Genomic DNA, 17,327 nt, shown 5'->3' with positions numbered 1-17,327 from the left:
CCTCTTGTCTGGCAGATTGCACGTCTCCCACACTGTGGAGGGAGCTTAGCGATCTTCAGTCCATCTTACAGAAGGGGAAACCAAGGCCCAGAGAGGTTAGATCTGAGCTCACACAGCCAGTGAGTGTCGAGGGCCTCTTGAGACCAGATCTTCTGATTCCAAGTCCATCCTGCTTCTGCGTGCTGAGCTGACTCGGTACCCAGCGATGCCCTGATCCGCAGTTACTATGAATAATTGCCTGCTCGGTGCTAGGCACAGCCTCCAAAGACAGTGCTCAGATTCTGACTCTGATCCAGCCCCTGGAGGTGCTCGCCTGGGCTCACCCCCACCTGAGGGTAGATAGGTGTGGGGAAGGGCTTTGAGCTGGAGAAGGGAGGTTCAAGCTCGCTCTTGCTCGCTCTGGCTCTCTTGCTCACTTTTGCTCACGGTTTCTGTCTCCCCGCCACCCCCTGCCCCTGTGCCCCTTGCTCCCCTTACCTTACCTTACCTAGACCAGGGCCCCAACACCTCACCAGCAGGCAGTCAGTAGACATTGTCTCTCTGTGATGACGGGTGTGCCCAGGGGAGGCCGGGGAGCTGCCTGTTTTCCCTTTTCCTCTTGTGGGGGCCGCTGTGGGCAGGAACGTGGAATTCTTTGCCAGGTGGCTTTCTCTGCCGGGGATTTTCCCAGCCTGTGTTTCTGAGCCTGGCTGCTCCGCCCTGGGCAGTCACACCGTCATCTGTTATTGCTGCTGTGGGGGCAGGGCACGTGAGCCCCTGGGAGACAGCAGGGTCCCCCACTCAGCATCCCAGCCACTGACTAACAGTGATCTCCTTGCCATTCTTTACTCTGGACGCTCCATCTCCACTCTCTTAGCCTTTGTCCTGGCTGTGCTCATGCCTGCAGTGCCATTTCCACCTCCTCCCTGCCGCCTCTGAAGCTCAGCCCAGACCCAGGCCCCACCGTCTGTGAGAGGCCTGCCTGCCCCCCATGTGCTGTCTCCTCTGTTGGGATGTGTGATTCCTGAGGGCGGGGACCAAGCACAGTGCCTGGCACAGACTCTCACATCAGTGTTGGTGAGCCCCCCAGGCCTCCGTTCCCTCACCTATAAAAGTGCCTTCTGTCTGCCTGATAGAGGTTTGAGGTCAGGGCAGTAACAACACCTCATTACTTGGTATTTCTTGTGTGTCTAAAGGATTGTTGACTCTGGAGCCAGAGAAATGTAGATCTGTGCTTCACGGGGGAGGGGGGCGGTGTTGGTTGGAGTAGGGGGCTTCCAAGGCGGGCACAGCCAGGGCTGCAAACTGTCCGCCCCTTTTCCTCAGAGGGAGGTGGAGGCAGGGCAGAAGGATGGAATTCTGGTGGGGGAAAAGTGGGGGAATCCCCCTGCCCCCCCTCCCCCGAGCATGTCTGTGCCCAAAGACCTGAGTTCAGATGAAACCTCAGTGTTGGTACTTTGGAAAACAGTTTAACTCTCCTATCTGTGATCTTCCTTTATTCTCACATTAGCCCTGGAGGGGGTGGGGGGGAGGGGGGGCAGGGCTTGTTTGGCTTTCCCCTTCCTTTTTAGACTCAACCTTGTTTATGTCCATCCGTTAATGCTTGGGTTATTTTCCATCTACTACTACCTTTTTTTTTTTTTTTAGGGCAGTGAGGGTTAAGTGACTTGCCCAGGGTCACACAGCTAGTAAGTGTCAAGTATCTGAGGTCAGATTTGAACTCGGGTCCTCCCAAATCCAGGGCTGGTGGTTCATCCACTGCGCCACCTAGCTGCCCCTCCCCTTCCTTTTTAAAAACCTTTTTTTAATAGATGGGGAAACTGAGGTACAGAGGGATTCAGTATCATGTCCCACGGTTGAATAATGGAGTGAGTCTGCCCCCTGGGCCACACTGCCAGGTAGGCTTCTCGAGGGCCAAGCTTCTTTGTATCTTCTCTCAGTGCTCCCCAGCCCTCAGCATAGAGCCTGGGATGTGCCGGGCGCTTCCTGAGTGGGCTCCATCCACCCAGAGACCTGTGAGGTGGCTTCAGCCTCCCTGGGGCCTGAGCTGGGATTTCTCATCTGTGCCCTTTCCCTTTCCACCTTCCCAGATGATGCTGGGCCAGAGAAGCCCCAAGAGAAAGACCTGGAGCCTGGCAGCCATTGATCACAGCCCCTTGGGATCCTCTGACCTCACCTGCCCTGGTGAGAAAAGATCACACTCTCAAATGTAGAGGCCCTGGGTTCAAATTCTGCCCCCATGTGGGCTCCTGTGCCAAATGAAGGGGTTGGGACTTCCTGTACCCCAAGGAGCTGTTCAGCCCTTGGCTGCTCCCAGGATGGAAGGACACTTCCAGGAAGGAGCAGGCTGGTCCTGGGCATCGGGGTTAGTCTCAGAGCTGCTGCCCGGCTGGCTGGGAGATTTCTGGAGAGTCTGGTGGGCCGGCCTGGCCGGGTTTTGGGGAGGCCCGAGCTATAAAAAGGCCTCCCTCCCGGCTCCTCGGTGTCTTTTGGAAGCTGGCCAGGGTTCCCATGGCAACAAAGCATTATTACTTACCGCGCCAAGGCTGGGAGAAAATGTTCCTACTTTGGGCTTCTCCACAGGAGGGGCGGACTTATGTAATCCTCGTGTTTATAGGCTGAGGCTGGCAGGAGCCGAGCGGGTAATTACAGGCCGTGCAGCGCCCTGTCCTTGCGGGTCCTCCTGGCCTGGAGCTGGGGCCGGGCAGGGCAGGAGGCGGGCTGTGCAGAGGGCCCGCTCCCCGTTGCGCCTCTGCCAGGCGGCCACGGAGGGCGGCCGGTCTCGCGGGAAGTCAGCGCCCGGCATGGGACGGCCTGCCTGGGCTCCCATCTGCCAGGTGGGGATGGGAGGCATCTGATCCCGGCCAGGCCGCCTCGGAGAGCCGTGGCTCTGGGCTTAGATGCCGAGGATCATGTGACTGCCCAGCCGCTGGCAGCATGATTTTCAGTGGGGGAGCTCAGGAAGTCTGCGGACTGAGCTGACCCGTCTGGAGGCCGGCAAGTTGGAGTGCTCTTGGGAGCTGAAGACTGGGAATGCCTGGCCGGGAAGAGGCTGCTCCCTATGCGTGGGCTTTGGGTAAGACAGGCTTGGCAGGCTCTGGTGGAGAGAACCCCGACCCCACCTGCCGGAGGGCTTTGGGAGGGTCTTGGGCCGCCAGCCCCCCCCTCACCAGTCACTCCTGTGGCAGCCGGAGAGATGGAGAGGGCGGCTGGGCTCTGTCTGCTCTGCCGGCCTGCGCGGTTTTTATGAGCCGGCTGTTTAGACAGGCCTGGCGGGAGCGTTTCCCATCAAGTTTTATCTTAGCTCAACACAGAAGTTCTGCTGCCACATTTGGCAGGCTCTGTCTTGGTCCTCGGGGGAGCTGGCCAGTGTCTGGTGGCAGCCAGGCCTCCCCTAGGGCCAGGGCCACTGTGGTGGGTGGGTGGGGGCTGGGAGAGAGGCCTTGTGTGCGCTTGAGGTCCGCTGCCCCAGGAGCCCAGCTGGTCCTTGAGCCAGGAGCTGGAGGGGCCTGCTCCTCGGAGTTTTCGCTGGCAGAAGTTTAGGGCGAGAAGCAGCGGACCGGCCGCCCTGTTGTGGGAAAGCTCTTGTCTCTCTTTCACAAGAGCTCGAGGAGCCAAAAGGATGCCTGCATTCCGCAGATACTCTCCCACCAGCATTTCGCAATGGCCCGCCGCCCCGCCGGGGGTCATGCCCATTCTGGTCTGGTGGCACTGGCTGGGTGCACTTGGGGCCTCCAAGCAGCCTTCATCCATAGGGTTTGTGCCTGGGCAGGATGCCAGGCTGAACTTGAACTTGGCAGCTTGTCATGTCAGAGCAGGGTGTGTGTGTATGTGTACCTGTGTGTGTGTGTGTGTGTGTGTGAGAGAGAGAGAGACACACACACACACACACACACACTCACACACTCATTCTCTCTCTCTCTCTCTCTCTTTCTTTCTCTCTCCTGTGGAGGGGGCGGGAGGGGAAGGGCCCAGCTGGGTGTGGGCATCAGGAAAAGCTCAGGTCACAGCGACTTGTTCTGCCGTGAGCTGCAGGCCTTGGCCCCTGGCCAGGTGTCTGTATTGAAAAGGGAAAGGGTACAGCTCGTCGAGACTTGCCCACTTAATTGGCCAGGAGGAATCTCTAAAAAATGTGGGGAGCGTCAGGCGGCCTTCCAGCTGCCCAGGAGGAGAAGAGGGAGCGTTTTGTTCTGAGAGCTGCTGTGGGTGTGTGTCTCTGGGCTGGGAGGCTGGGGCAGGGCCCCAGGGAGGCCGTGGTTAAGGGTGGACTGCTTGCAGAGAACATCCTGGGGTACACAGAGAGACCCTGAGTGGCTTCCATTGCTCCCACAGACGCGCTGGGGTGGAAAGGGCCAGGAGCCGGGAGGCCCAGCAGCGGCTTTGAAGGCATGCTCTGACCCTCATTAGCTGTGTTCGGCCCCTTGTCTGCTGAGGTCCCATTTAGCCCCCTCTCTCTGAGTCTGAGCCTTGGCCTCTGCAGTCTGGCATGGAAGGCCTTCTACAGCCTCCCTTTCCAGCCTCATTGCCATCTTCCAGACAGACCTGCTTCTTCTCCTTCAGTCCTGCCTGGTGGCCTCCCTGCCTCCCTTGGCTCTCCTGCCCAGGTCCTAGTCATCCTGCTGTTGGTCAGTCGTGTCTGACTCTGTGACTGCATGTGGGGTTTTCTTGGCAGAGATACTGGAGGGGTTTGCCATATCCTTCTCCAGCTCACTTGACAGATCAGGAAACCGAGGCAAACCAGGGTGAAGTGTCCTCTGTGGGCCGGCCTCTGTTCTGTTTGCAAGGTAGACAGGCTGGGCCGGGGACCTCGGAGGCCCTGTCCAGCTCCTCATTCCTGGAGCTTCTGGTTCTGCTTAGGTAGATGTCATGTCTCCTCAGGGAGGATTAGGAGGACAGACATGTCTTGTGTCTGTGCCCTCAGTGCCGAGCCTGGTGCATAAAGTCCTTGTGGAATTGAGCCTTGTCTCCCCTTCTCAAGCCCCTCAATAAGTTGTTGGGGTTTATTTGGGAAGGCTGGGATCCCCAAGGGGCTGGCGGTGTGATCCTGATGGTCTGTAGGACTTCTAGCCTTACTGTGGCTCTGGGCTGCTTGTGTTTGGGAGGGGCCCTTCAGAGGGGAACCTGACCGTCCATCTCTCGGGGCATCTCTGTGTTTCCTGGCCCCTCTCTGTCCTTTCCCCAGGCTCCCTGGGGAAGGCTTTGGACGTTAGTGACCTGAAACGCAGTTTCCCCCAAGTCCGGGCTGTTCTGGGCTCACCTGGGCTGGGGGATGAGATTGTTATTATGGATTTCATTCCAGCCTCCCCTGGACTTAGACTCAGAGCCTGGGGAGATTTCGGGCTGGAAGGGCCCTTGGGGGTCATCAGGGAGTCCCGGACGCTGGCATGGGGCAGCCATTCAGGGACCCCCAGTGAGCATGGGGAGCTGGGTCTTAGGCTGTGTGGGGCCCCCGACTGGCACAAGCCCAGACACAGTCAGTGCTCGTTCGTGGCTGTGGGGCTGCGGTCCCTCATTTCAGTCCTGCCTCCCACCCAAGCTGGTTATATGGAGCCCCACGTGACCCCTTTTGAGATCCTCTCTGTACCGGGCCTGGATGCCTTCATTGAAGGGGAAGGAGGCTGGGTTTGGGATCAAGGGCCTGGGGTCCAGTCCCATCTCTCTTTACTGCTTGCATCTCTGTGCCTCAGTGTCCTTACCTGTAAAATAGGGGGCTTTCTGAGGGCCCTTGCAGCTCTGAGCCCCCAGCTTCTCCAGGCTGGACTGTCATCAAGGACAAAATGAACTAGAAAGAACTCAATCTGAGGGCCTGTGAAATCATCGCCCGTCTTCCCCCAAACAGGCACATAACTACCCACCCATCCATCCACAGAGACTTCATTTCCTTCTTTCATCCCTTCAGTAAACACTTCCTGCACACCAGCTGTGTCTGGTGCTTTGTCTGCACCAGGGGAAGGCCCACAAACGCTATTTACCTGCTCCCTTTGTCTGCTTTGGCCTGACCTGGGGAGGAGGCTGGTCTTCCTGGTCCCCCAGAGCCCTTGGGGGGGCGGGCTGTGGTCTGTCCCCTTCAGGCCCCCCTCAGTGGTACCAAAATACAGCAGATGCTCTGTTCCCCGGGGAGGAGGGCACTGCCCGTTCCCGGGCCGCACGTCATGGCTAGGGCCGCAGGGACAAAACGTACCTATCCAGGCCAGTCCTGTTGAGGGGTCCCTGTCGCCAGGGAAGAGGCTTTGCACCTGTTGGAGCCCCCTGGAAGTAGCCGGCAGGAGCTGCCTTGTTTTCTTCTTTTTCTTTTAACCCCTGTGCCCCCATCATCTCCGCCATGCAGAGGCCAGCCAGAAATGCTCTTTCCCCTCCTCCTCATCATGCTGCCACACGCTTGTATCGCACTGTGGTGCCCCTTGCTAGGGCTTCCTTCCTGACCCTTGACCTTCCTTCCTGGCTGGGTTCTGTCACCCCTCCTTCTGTGCCAACCCCCTCCCCAGTGGTGGACGATGATCCCCTTCCCTCCAGGAGCCCCTGGAGGCTTTGAATATCCCTGCTGCCTTGGGCAGGGGCCATGGAGGCCACCTCCCCCGACCTTACAGGTGAGGAAACTGAGGCCTGGCATCACATCCATTGCTCTTTCTACCCCAGCTCTCCTCTCCAGCCACTGGGACAGGTTGCTCATGTGGGTCCAGTTTGCCTGTGAGCCTTGGCTTTTAGGGATTGTACGTAGGTGGGAAAGGCTGGCTCTGGGCTGCGAGCTCCCAGTTTGGGAATCCTGGGGACCTCTGGCCTTGGGCCGTCTCCTCTGGGATTTCCTCCCTTCTCTGTCACCCCGGTTTTCATTTTTGTCCATCTCTCCCCTCCTTTTTCTCTGCGTGCTTCTCCTTGGTTTCTTGGTCTCCGTCTCTGTTTCTCTTGCTCCATGTGTGTCTCTGCTTCTGTCTCTGTGTTTCCGTGCGTCTCCCTGTTTTTGGTCCTGCCCGTGACTCGCTCTTTGCCTCTGTCTGCGTCTCTTCTGAGCGTGTCTCTGGCTTTCATCCCAACCCTCTGACCTGGCCTTTGTTTCTCACCTTCTCCTTCATGCACTTCCTGGAAGCCTACCACCTTGATGGGGCCGACGGACCCGGCACATCTCTGCCTGGGGCTGGCCGTGGAGATCGGTCGACAAGCGGTGAGAAGCTGCTCTCAAGCCCAAGAGGGACTCCCGGCTTCTCCTCGCCCCTCCTGGTGCACGTTTTCAGTGACAGGTTGTCCTAGGGAAGAGAACGGAGTAGACGGCTTCCACCCCGCCACCCGCCCCGGTCCCTCATTGGGTGGTGGGCAGTGCCCCAATGACAGCGTCCACATGGGCTGGGAGGCTTACAGGACTTGGGCCAAGGGACACTGGCTGACCTCCCGGGGCCCTCTGCTCAGTGCTCTGCTGCTTGGTGGGAGAGGAGGCCTGGGAGGTGTGAACTGAATAACCAGGGTTCTCCAGGGATTCTTTTCTCTCCAATGGCCTGGTTGGGGAGGAGACCTGAGAGAGACAGAGACAGAGACCGAGACAGAGAGAGACACACAGAGAGACGCAGACAGATGAGACAGAGATAAGACAGAGAGACGGGGAGATACACACAGAGACATACATAGAGACAGACACATACAGAGCTGCATGTTGGCCCAGGCAGGGAATGCAAGGAGGCCTTGAGGGATCCTTGAGCCAGACTGGGCTCCTGGCCCGGCCCTCCCTCACTTCCTGGCCCTGTGGCCTTGGGCCATTCATACCTGCTTGTAGTTACAGATTGAGAACTGGAAGGTACCTCAGTCCAATACTCATTTTTACAGATGAGGAAAACTTGCAGGACCTTGTGTCAGGTGCCCCTGGATGGGTAGCCAAGGCCCAGGTGGTCTTGGCTCTGGATTCCGGTGCTCAGCCCACACCCCGCATGGCTTCTTGTGGACTGCAGAGCCGGCGGGGCCCTCCCGGTCTTGGGGGAGAAGGTCCTTGTGTGGTATCAGGTCACTCCTGGAGTATCTTCACGCCCCCTCGCAGAAGCGTGGGCAGCCGTGACCACACGGCTTGGACTTCTCCCAAGCATTTGTACATCTGTTGACTCATTTTAAATGACAAGAGTTTACTGCCCCTGGACTCATTACAGGCCGGGGTGGGAGGAGGGATAAACAGGAGCGTGAAGTGCCTGGGCTCTTGCGGTTTCCCAAGTTGTTTTCTCTTTGGGAACTGGACATTGGTCAGCAGATTCAGGCATTTCAAGATTCAGAGAAGGGTCAGGAGGATTTAGAAGGAACCGAGAGCTTCTGATGCATTGGCCCCTTTTAGAGAAATACATTTGTTGTGAACGGTTGTCACCAAACTGCTTTGTGGCCCCTGCTTCTGCAGCCTCCCCGCCCCCCCCCCATCTGTGGCGTGCAGCCCTGCTTGGCTGCAGGGATGGCGGGCAGGGCCGAGAGAGGCCCCGGGGCTAGGGATGGGGCTGCCCCTGTGCTGGGTTTGGGGGCTCCCAGGGTCTGCTTGTTTGGGAGGAGTAGGCTTCAGAAGCAGCAACTCATTCAGGCAGTGAAAGCCCTGCAGACGCAGCCGACAGGGACAATGCTCTTTGGAAACCTTAGAGGGCATTCGAGAGGACTTGGAAGGGGGGTGGGGGCAGATGTCCCCACCCCCACCCTGTGCTTTCTTTGCTCATCTGCTCTGAGGGCTTCCTTTGGTCATGCCACAAGGGCAGGATTTGAACCCAGGCCCTCATTTGCTTCAGCCACTATAGTGGGCTTAACTCCTTCCCCTTCCCAGTCATTTGGTAGCTCTCATTCACCCATTTGGAGCACAGCTGGAAGGTTTACAGAGAGCTCTGGGTGTGCTGACCTCTTGTGTTTGGTCCTTTGTGGTTAAGCACGGGCAGGCCTTTGCAGACCTTCAGGTACTGTGGAGACGTGGGCCGTTCGTGTTAGCCTTAGTGTTAATGTTATAATATAACATAGCAATAGTATGAGTAGAAGGGCAGCGGGTGGCACTGTGGATAGAACACTGGGTGTGGAGTCAGGAAGACCTGAGTTCAAATCCTGCCCCAGTCCCTTGCAGGCTGTGTGACCCTGGGCAAATCACTTTACCATGGTCTACCTCAGTTTCCTCATCTATAAAATGGGGGTGATAATAATACCACCTGCCTCACAGGGATGCTGTGAGGACGCCGTGAGATGATCTTTGTGAGGTGCATGGTAGGCAATGTATAGATGTGAGCTGTTGGTGATAGAATCTGCATTGGCCTCCAGGATGTGGAGAACTGCCTTTGAGGGTGGCATCAGCCTCAGGATCTGGGGACTTCGAGCTTGCTCAGGGGCAGAGTGGGGTGGCCACAGTTTCAGAGGGGATGTCAGTCTGAGCACGTGGGTGCTGACTACTGTATGAAAGTGGGCCGAGTTGCTTCATGGGGAGTGAGTTGCGTGTCTTAGAAGGGGTTCAAGATGAAGATGGCTGCTTTCCGTGTGAGTTGAGTCACTGCATGGCCAGTCAGATCTCTTCCTGCTCTCAGAACTTGTGGTTGATGCTCAGGGAGGTGGGTGGCAGTGTGCTGGGTAAATTTGGAGGCAGAGGATTTGGGTTCAAATCCTGCCTCTGACTCTCCCTGTTTTGTCCTTGGGCAAGTTGCTTCATTTCCCCAGGCCCCTGTGTCCCAACGTATAAAATGGGGGTTGGGAGCCGGTGCCTGGACCAGCTGCGTCACCTCTGTAGCCCCTTCTGGCCCTCTGTTTATTATCGATGAAAGCTTGGCCTTGGTCACTGTGCCAGCCCTGCCGTGTGCTAACTTGGGCCTCAGTGTCCTCCTCTATCAGTCAGGGGGCCTCTAATGTCCTGAGCTCCGGCATTCAAGGGGGCTGCTGAGAAGGCCCCTTGCATCTGGCTCATCTGCTGCTCCTCCCTGGCGGGGCCACCAGAAAATGATCCCTCTGAGATGGCCCCAGTGGAGAGCTGGCTGGCGGTGGAGCACTGGGTAATTCCAGAACGATTTCTACTCTGCACTTCCCGTAAGAGTTACCGGTTCCTCTCCTGAATCTGCTGCTGTCTGGCCATGGCTGGTGGGCCTGGGGGCTGCGGGAGGCAAGACTGGAGCAGGGGCCGAGGCGGATGGAGGTGATCCTCTCCTCTGTGGCCGCTTGCTTTCTGGGGGTCGTTTCCATGACAACACGGCCTTTGTTGGGGGAGCAGTCGCGGGTCTGTGAGCCTAATTCCCTGTTCCTGACATCATAATCACACCGGGCTTCCCTCCTGCAGGGGATTATGGCTCCATGGGAGGTGGAGGCCAGGGTGGGAGAACGGACCACCTGCCCTGTGCCCTGCCTGGTGAGCTCAGGGCCCAAGGGCTGGCCTAGGTGCTCGTGACCCCTTACATGGCTCTGCTGGGATGGGTGGCTGTGGATGGAGATTTGGCCTCTAGCCCAGCCTCCGACACTTGGTGTCAGAGCTCTAGAGGGTCCTCAGGGGTCAGGTCGCACCCCCCCCTCCCTTTACAAATGAGGGGCCTGAGGCCTGGGGAAGGGGAGGAGGAACCATAGAGGCCTAACCCTGTCATTGTACAGATGGAGAAACTGAGGCCCAGGGAGATTGAGTCCATGCACCAAGCCTCGTCCTGGGGCCAGACTTAGTCTTTCCTTTTTTTTCTGACCATATTCTGACACAACCTGCTTCCTTTGTCCTTCCCCCCGCCCCCCCCCCCCCCCGGGTGTCAGTCCGTATGTTTAAGATGTGATGCTGAGAAGGGGCCTTGGGGTAGAGGAGAGAGGTTAGGAACCCTGTGCTAGGGAGGCCAGGGAGAAGAGCTTGGAACTGCGTCAGCCAGGCACAGAGCACTTATTAGGTGCTTGCTGTTTGCCGGGCACGTGCTAAGCACTGGGGATAGAGAGAAAGGCAAGACCACCTTGTGCCCACCTGCCACTCAGGGAGGCACCTTATGGCTGAGACAGTCGGAATTTGGAGAAGGGGATCACGACCTCTTGTGGAGTGTGTTCTCCATCGGAGAGTCTAGTATCCTCCTGTGGTATCTCGTTTGTCGCTTCTGTCTCATAGGGTGGTGGTGAGAATCAAATGATCTGTAAATGCCAGGGGCCCATTTCCTCCCGGATCCCTAATAATGACGCCCCTGCTCTTAAGAGATGATATTTCTGTAAAGGTCAATTCTTCAAGTATTTATGAAGCGCCGATACAGGACAGGAGCTTCAGAGGCACGCAGAGAGATGGAGCGGGAGGGAGGATCAGGGAGAGCCAGGCTGCCCCAGTCTGGCTTTGAGTTCAGCCAGGGATTGATTCCAGGAGGTGGAGATGAGCAGGGAGAACGGGTCAGGCATGGAGGACGGCAAAGGGGTGGAGGCTGGAGGTGGGAGGTGTGTGGGGAGAATGTGCAGCCAGCCTGTAATGCAGGTTGTAGCCAGTATGCAGGGAAAGGGCTTTGTGTTAGATCCCGAGGCAGCGGGAGCCATTGACTCCCCTTGAGCACCAGGGTGGCGGCCAGCCCCCTGCTTAGGGAATGTGGAGTTGTCATCTGTCTGGAGGATGAACGGACAAGCAGAGGGACTGGGGCTTTGCCAGGAGGGATGACTGTGAGTTATTAGGGCAGAGAGAGGAGGGTGGGCTTGGGCGAGGCCAGTGGCCCATCTGGGAGCAGAATCAGGATGTGGCCTCTGATGGGAAGTGAGAGGGAAGAAGCAAAGCTCTCCCAGCCTCCATTTCTGGAAGTGTTCCACTGAGACGCCCCCCCCCCATGCCTGCCTGGCATACCTAGTCCTCTGGCTCCTGATTGTAGAGAAGGGCTAGCTGACTCTCAGAGGCACAGAGTGTGAGAGGGAGGGGCTTGGTCATCATCTGGCCAATATTTATAGAGTACCTACTGTATACAAGCATTTTCTGGGGGAAATTCAGAGCTTGGAGACGGTGGGGATCCCTGCCCTTGGGCAACTTGGGCTGGCCCCCATCCGACCTCCTCCTGGCCTCCCCTGGCTTCCTTCAGCATGGCTGCTACAGCCCCCGGCCTCCCTGGGGCCTTCCTCCTGCCCAGCTCCTGTACCCCCTGCTCCCTTGTTTGTAGAGGCTCCGAGTGCCCTGCATCTGAGGTTTCCTCTCCTTGAAGTGGAACCTTCCTGAGGGCGGGCAGTGCTTCACCTTCATCTTTGTAGCATGAGGACCTGGCACTGGGAAGACCATTGATCAGTGCTTGTAGATGGATGGATCGTGGGAAAAGACACCAAGATTAGTAGTTAAATAATAACCTCTTAGTAAAAGAAGAATGATTTGGCTTTGAGGTTGGTTTGTTTTTAAACAACCACACTGTGAGATAAGTGGCACAAGGACTTATTTCCCCCTTTCACAGATGCAGAAACCGAGACCCGGAATGGTTATTTATGATGAGTTAAATGTTAGAGAATTTAGGCTTCTGGATGTCAGAGACTGCTTCTCTTTTATGTGAATATTTCTAGGCCTAGCACAGTGCCCGTATATCTTCGGTGTCCAAGCTCAGTGATCTTTTCTGTTATGCTCTGCCTGCTCTTGTTTCTTCACTTGCCCTTAACCCTCTCACCCCCTCTGCCCCAAAGGTTGAGGACACAAGTACTTAAGAGCTGAGGTGGGGGGAGAGGGGGAGAGAGAGAGGTAGAAGCAGAAGGGGAGGGAGGGAGATTGGGGTGGGGGATGTTGAGGAAAGGGAGGGTTTGAGTTCAGATCCTGGCCCAGCCACTCACTGTCTTTGTGACCTTGGACAAGTAATGTTACCTCTGTGGGCCTCATCTGTAGTTTGAGGGGGTTGGATCAAGTGGCCTCTGAGGTCCCTGGGACTGGACATCACAGTGTCATGTTGGCTGTGAGATGGAATGGACCTCAGCAGCCGTCTAGTTATTATTATTATTATTATTATTATTATTATTATTATTATTATTATTATTATTATTATATAGTGGTAGGGATTGGGCCTATGATTTCACCAGTCAAGGGAACTCCTAGGTGAAGAGACTCCAAGTCCTGATTCAGCTGCTACCTGCCCAGGTAGACAGGAGGTAGGGGCGGGTTGGCTGCAGGAACTGAGGGTCACACAGTTAGGCGGGTCTTCTGGGTTTAAAGGCCAACGCTCTATCCACAGCCCCATATGTACTGAGCATCCTTACACAGCTCTTAAGTACTAGAGCTGAGGCTTCAGGTCTAGCAGGAAGAAGAGAACTTTGGGGTCTGAGTTTCTGGGTTCGAATCACATCTCTGCTACTAGCTCCCAGATTACCTCAGGCAAGTCTTCTTGGTTTCCTCATCTGTAAATGAGAAGAGCTTGCACCAGATGGCTTCTGGGGGTCCCTTCCAGTTCTAAAGCCCTCATTTTTTTGTCTCCAGATTCAGCGTCCCCCCTACCGTGTGCTGCACCGGTGTTTGTTTGTCTACTTGTTATTAGACTGTAGGCTCTCTGAAGGGCAGGGGCTGGTTGGATTTTGTTGCATGCCCTGTGTGAGTGTTTTTTTCCTTTTGCTCTGAGGGTGGGCTCACTCTCCCCCTTTTGACTTGGCACCCCAGTGCCGAATGTGCCCCCGGCCCCTGACTGCCAGACAGGAGGCTCCTCACATAGCCTATGGGGAGAAGTGATGATACAAGGTGGGGGCAGACGAGATTCTCTGAGGTCCCTTTTAGCTCAGAATCTCAAGGGTCACACAGGTAGCCGGATGCTAAGAGCCCAGCTCTCTCATTTTACAGGTAGGGAAACTGAGGCCCACAGATTGACGTGATCATAGATTGAGATTAGCTGGGAAGGGGCCTCAGAGGAAGTGTGGTCTAACTCAGCCCCTCATTCATACAGAGGGGTGAACAGGGCCCATTCCTCCTGAATCAAATCAAATCATAGACAGTGGAAATCAGACCTGCTTGTTTTCATGTTAAAACAAAATAGTTTCCATTTTGTAGCTTGTTTTCATTGTGTACTGAAGAGGTAGAATGTCTAAGTCTTTTCTTAGAAAACATCCCAGACTCCATTGCAGAAATGAAGGTGATGTGAGCATGGCCTCGAACCCGGGTCCATTAGGATCACGGGACCCACAAGCCTCATCTGGCCCAACTCACTCATTTGACAGACGGAGGTGACAGAGGAAACAGACACTCACATCGGGCCTGCCTGAGAAGCCAGACAGGAGAGAAGACTTGATGGTGTAGATTGTAACGAGTCCTCACTGGACTCCGAGAACCCGAGAAAGAGCCCAAAGAAGGGGTGGGGAGGTGGGCATCCGGGCCCAGGAAGGCTGGGTCCGAGGGACCCCCCCCACCCCCCGCCCAAGCACTGCCATTGTCTTTATCCAGTGACTGTGACTGGAGCCCATAGATTCTCGAAGAGTTTATTATTACAAAGAACTGGTTTTCCCCGAGCATTTCCAACCAAAGCCTCTGAGTAGAAGGCGGCCTGTGACCTGGGCTGGGCTTTCATGGAGGTGGCTCCGGAGCCCATCCCATTTCATGCCACTCAGTTCCTTCCACATGCCCTGCCCTGGGGGGAACAGAGACAGAAAGAAAAGCCAGGCTCGCCTTCCGCCTCACTGGCTTGCCACACGTGCAGACTGAGGGCCTTAGAGGGGCCCCCACTTCTGGGATCTTGGGATGCTATGAGGGGCACCTGCCCCAGGGGCTTCTGCTCATCCCCCTCTAGAGAGATGCTGCAGCCTTGAGCCATCCCACTGGGAAGGCCTCCCCCCCCCCCCGGGGGTCTGGTGGGTGGGGGAGGGGACAAGGGGCTGCTGTGGAAGACCCTTCTGCTTGGGAGGCTCAGCATTCCTAGCAAATGTGTCAGTAGGAGATGTTGGGGGAGGGGATGGTAGCACCAAGAAATCCAGGGCTGGCACGAGTTTAGGGAAAGCTCACCCCTGGGAGGGAAGGGCATTGAGAAATCTGGACGGGGGCTTTCTGCTCCCAAACTCCATTTATTTTTGCCCCCAGCTGTAATTAGCTGGGACGGTTTCCCCTTCGCTCATGGTAGGTATTTCCCAAGCACAGATGTGAGGAGAGGCCAGCCGGTAGCACTTCCCAGCCAGGATGGGTGGCCTTCCCTAAGCCAAGAAATCTCTGCCGAGGACAGGAGGAGAGCTGAAATCTGTGTGCGTAGTTGTGGAGGAGGGAGTCGAGTGAGGAAAATGGGCTTCCTCCCACTGCTCACCCAGCTGTTGATCCCTACTCCAGATGTTGTTGCTGTTGAGAAGTGGCAGGAATTCAAATGAGTTCTTCCTTCTCTCTTCCCAGGGCTAAACAATAGATTGTAGGATCTCAGACCTAGAATTGGCAAGGTCCTCAGAGGCTGTCTAGTCTGACCCTCATTTTACAGATGCGGAAACTGAGGTCCAGAGGAGTCAGAGGATTTGAACCCAGGTTCTGAGACTCCAGAACTGGGGTTCTTTTCACCAGACTGCCTAGAGTGTGGATACCTCTGCTCCCTCAGTGGCAAGGGAGCCAGGAGCCAGAGGGTGCCTTCAGACTGACCAAAGGCCTCCATTCAGGTTGTTCAAAGGCCCAGGCACATGGTAGCTCTGCTTCCTGAGGCAGACAGCACTGAAGTTTCAGGCCCCCTCCTCTTGAGCAGGTCTCCTAGAGCCGGAGGTAGTATCCAACTGCAGAAGAGTGAAATAGAGGCCCGGAGAGGCACAGAGTCAGGATTCGAACTTGGGCTCTCTGACATAAGCTCCTGTAGGGGGGAGGAACAAAATTCTAACTATTTAGTAATGATAATGATGAAGCAATTATTAAGCCCTTGCTGCATACCAGGCACCGTCCCACAGTCTTTACCTCCAGGGGCTGACATTCTGATGGACTTGGCCTTCACAGCAGCCCCTGGAGGAGGCTCCCAAGGATAGTGCTACCATTTTACAGATGGGGAAAGTCAAGCTGAACGAAGTGGGTAGAGTCATCTGAGGCTGGCAAAGTGTTTAAGTGCCCTCTCACACTGGATGGTGGTGGAGGGAGAAATGGGCCTCAGCCTGATAGTTGGGGCCCCTTGTGGGCAGCATCCCTGGGCTCCCTCTGGACCTTTGCACCCCCCTCTCTTTAGACCTGCCCAGCCCTGCCCCCAGCCCTGGGCCAGTCCTCCTCTTTTCCCCGCTTTCTGCAGAGAAAATTGCTGTTTTAAAGGCCAGATGGAGGAGCAGTGTCTAATGGAAAACATGTTCCTCCTGGGGAGCTCATAACTTAATGGGGGAGAACCAGGGAAAATCAAGTTGAATGTTTGTAAAATGCCCAAGAGAAGGGAGCGGTCGGCTTGCAAAGCCGCCTCCTGCAGCAGCCTCCCAGCCTGGGCAGACCCAGGGAGGGGCCCTCTTGTCGCCTTTCCTCCTTTCTCCCCTTCTCTTCTACCCCCCCCCACCTTTGGGTCTATATCATTTTGAAGAGAGCCGGCTGGGGTTGGAGAGAGGATGGTGCTGGCAGGCCTGGCCATAGCTCAGTGAGCACACATGTGCCAGTTCAGTGAGGCCTCTCTCTGGTTCTGTCTGGTTGGGGCTGGGCTTGTAAAGGAGTGTGGGGCTTCCGGCTCGGGGTGGGGGGGGTGCAGAGCAGACTTTGCCAACGTTGGGGGGGTGGCAGAAGAGAGTGGGGTGACCGTTTTCAAATCCACCCATAGCAGGGGGTCTCTCCCGTCTGGATCTAGTGGAATGGAAACTCCCTGAGGATAGGGATGACTCTTTGCCTGTGTGTTCCTGTCCCATAATAAATGCTGGTTGATTGGTAGATTTCCCTGAGGGTTAGGGTTCTCTCTAGGGGCATGTGGGTAAATGTTTAACAACCAGATATCTGAACAAAAAAGGGACACATTTAAAATTTAATCTGCATTTTTATTATTTCTTCTGGTCACTTTCTTAAGTGTTGACAACCTAGAAAACAATGAGCGTGTGACTACTCCGCCTGGCCCTGGCATCCTCCCTCTCATTCCCTCCTCCGATGATGATGTTCTGTCTACTTGTCTTCATACACACTGTATCCCCTCAGTAGAACGTTGGCTCGGTGAGACCAGAGGTGTATTTTTGCCCTTAGATTCCCAGATCCTGGCTCAGTGCCTGGGCCCTTGGTTGGTGCCCACTAAGTGTTCGTTGAATTGGTTTGGCATGGCTCTCTTTGGGTAGAGGGGAATAGTCATAATAATGATGCATGGTTAGATGTTTGGCTGGGGAGCATCCATTCCCACAGTGCTCTGGGGGCGGGGGAATGTGCACATGGCGCAGAGTAGATTCTCCTTTCCTCATGACTTCATATTACAGACTGACCGCCCTAGCCGGAAAGCCCATCGACTCAGATTTGGAGGTGGAAGGAGTCCCCATTTTGTCTAGGCCAACCTTCTTACTTAACGGTTGAAAACCCCCATGCAGTGACTGCTCGG

At 56.0% G+C, this 17,327-nt stretch overlaps 1 protein-coding gene across 1 annotated transcript in view; it reads left to right on the top strand.

Annotated features, from left to right (window-relative positions):
- The first annotated feature begins 2,938 nt into the window (after positions 1-2,938).
- Positions 2,939-17,327, top strand: part of NCOR2 (nuclear receptor corepressor 2) — a 267,801-nt gene continuing 253,412 nt past the window's right edge. The window contains 1 exon segment of the mRNA XM_043990128.1: positions 2,939-3,055. The gene's annotated coding sequence lies outside the window, so the exon portion shown is untranslated.

This window comes from Dromiciops gliroides, chromosome 1, assembly GCF_019393635.1.
Source record: "Dromiciops gliroides isolate mDroGli1 chromosome 1, mDroGli1.pri, whole genome shotgun sequence".
NCBI classification, from domain to species: domain Eukaryota; kingdom Metazoa; phylum Chordata; class Mammalia; order Microbiotheria; family Microbiotheriidae; genus Dromiciops; species Dromiciops gliroides.
This window is presented reverse-complemented; position numbering and strand designations above follow the sequence as displayed.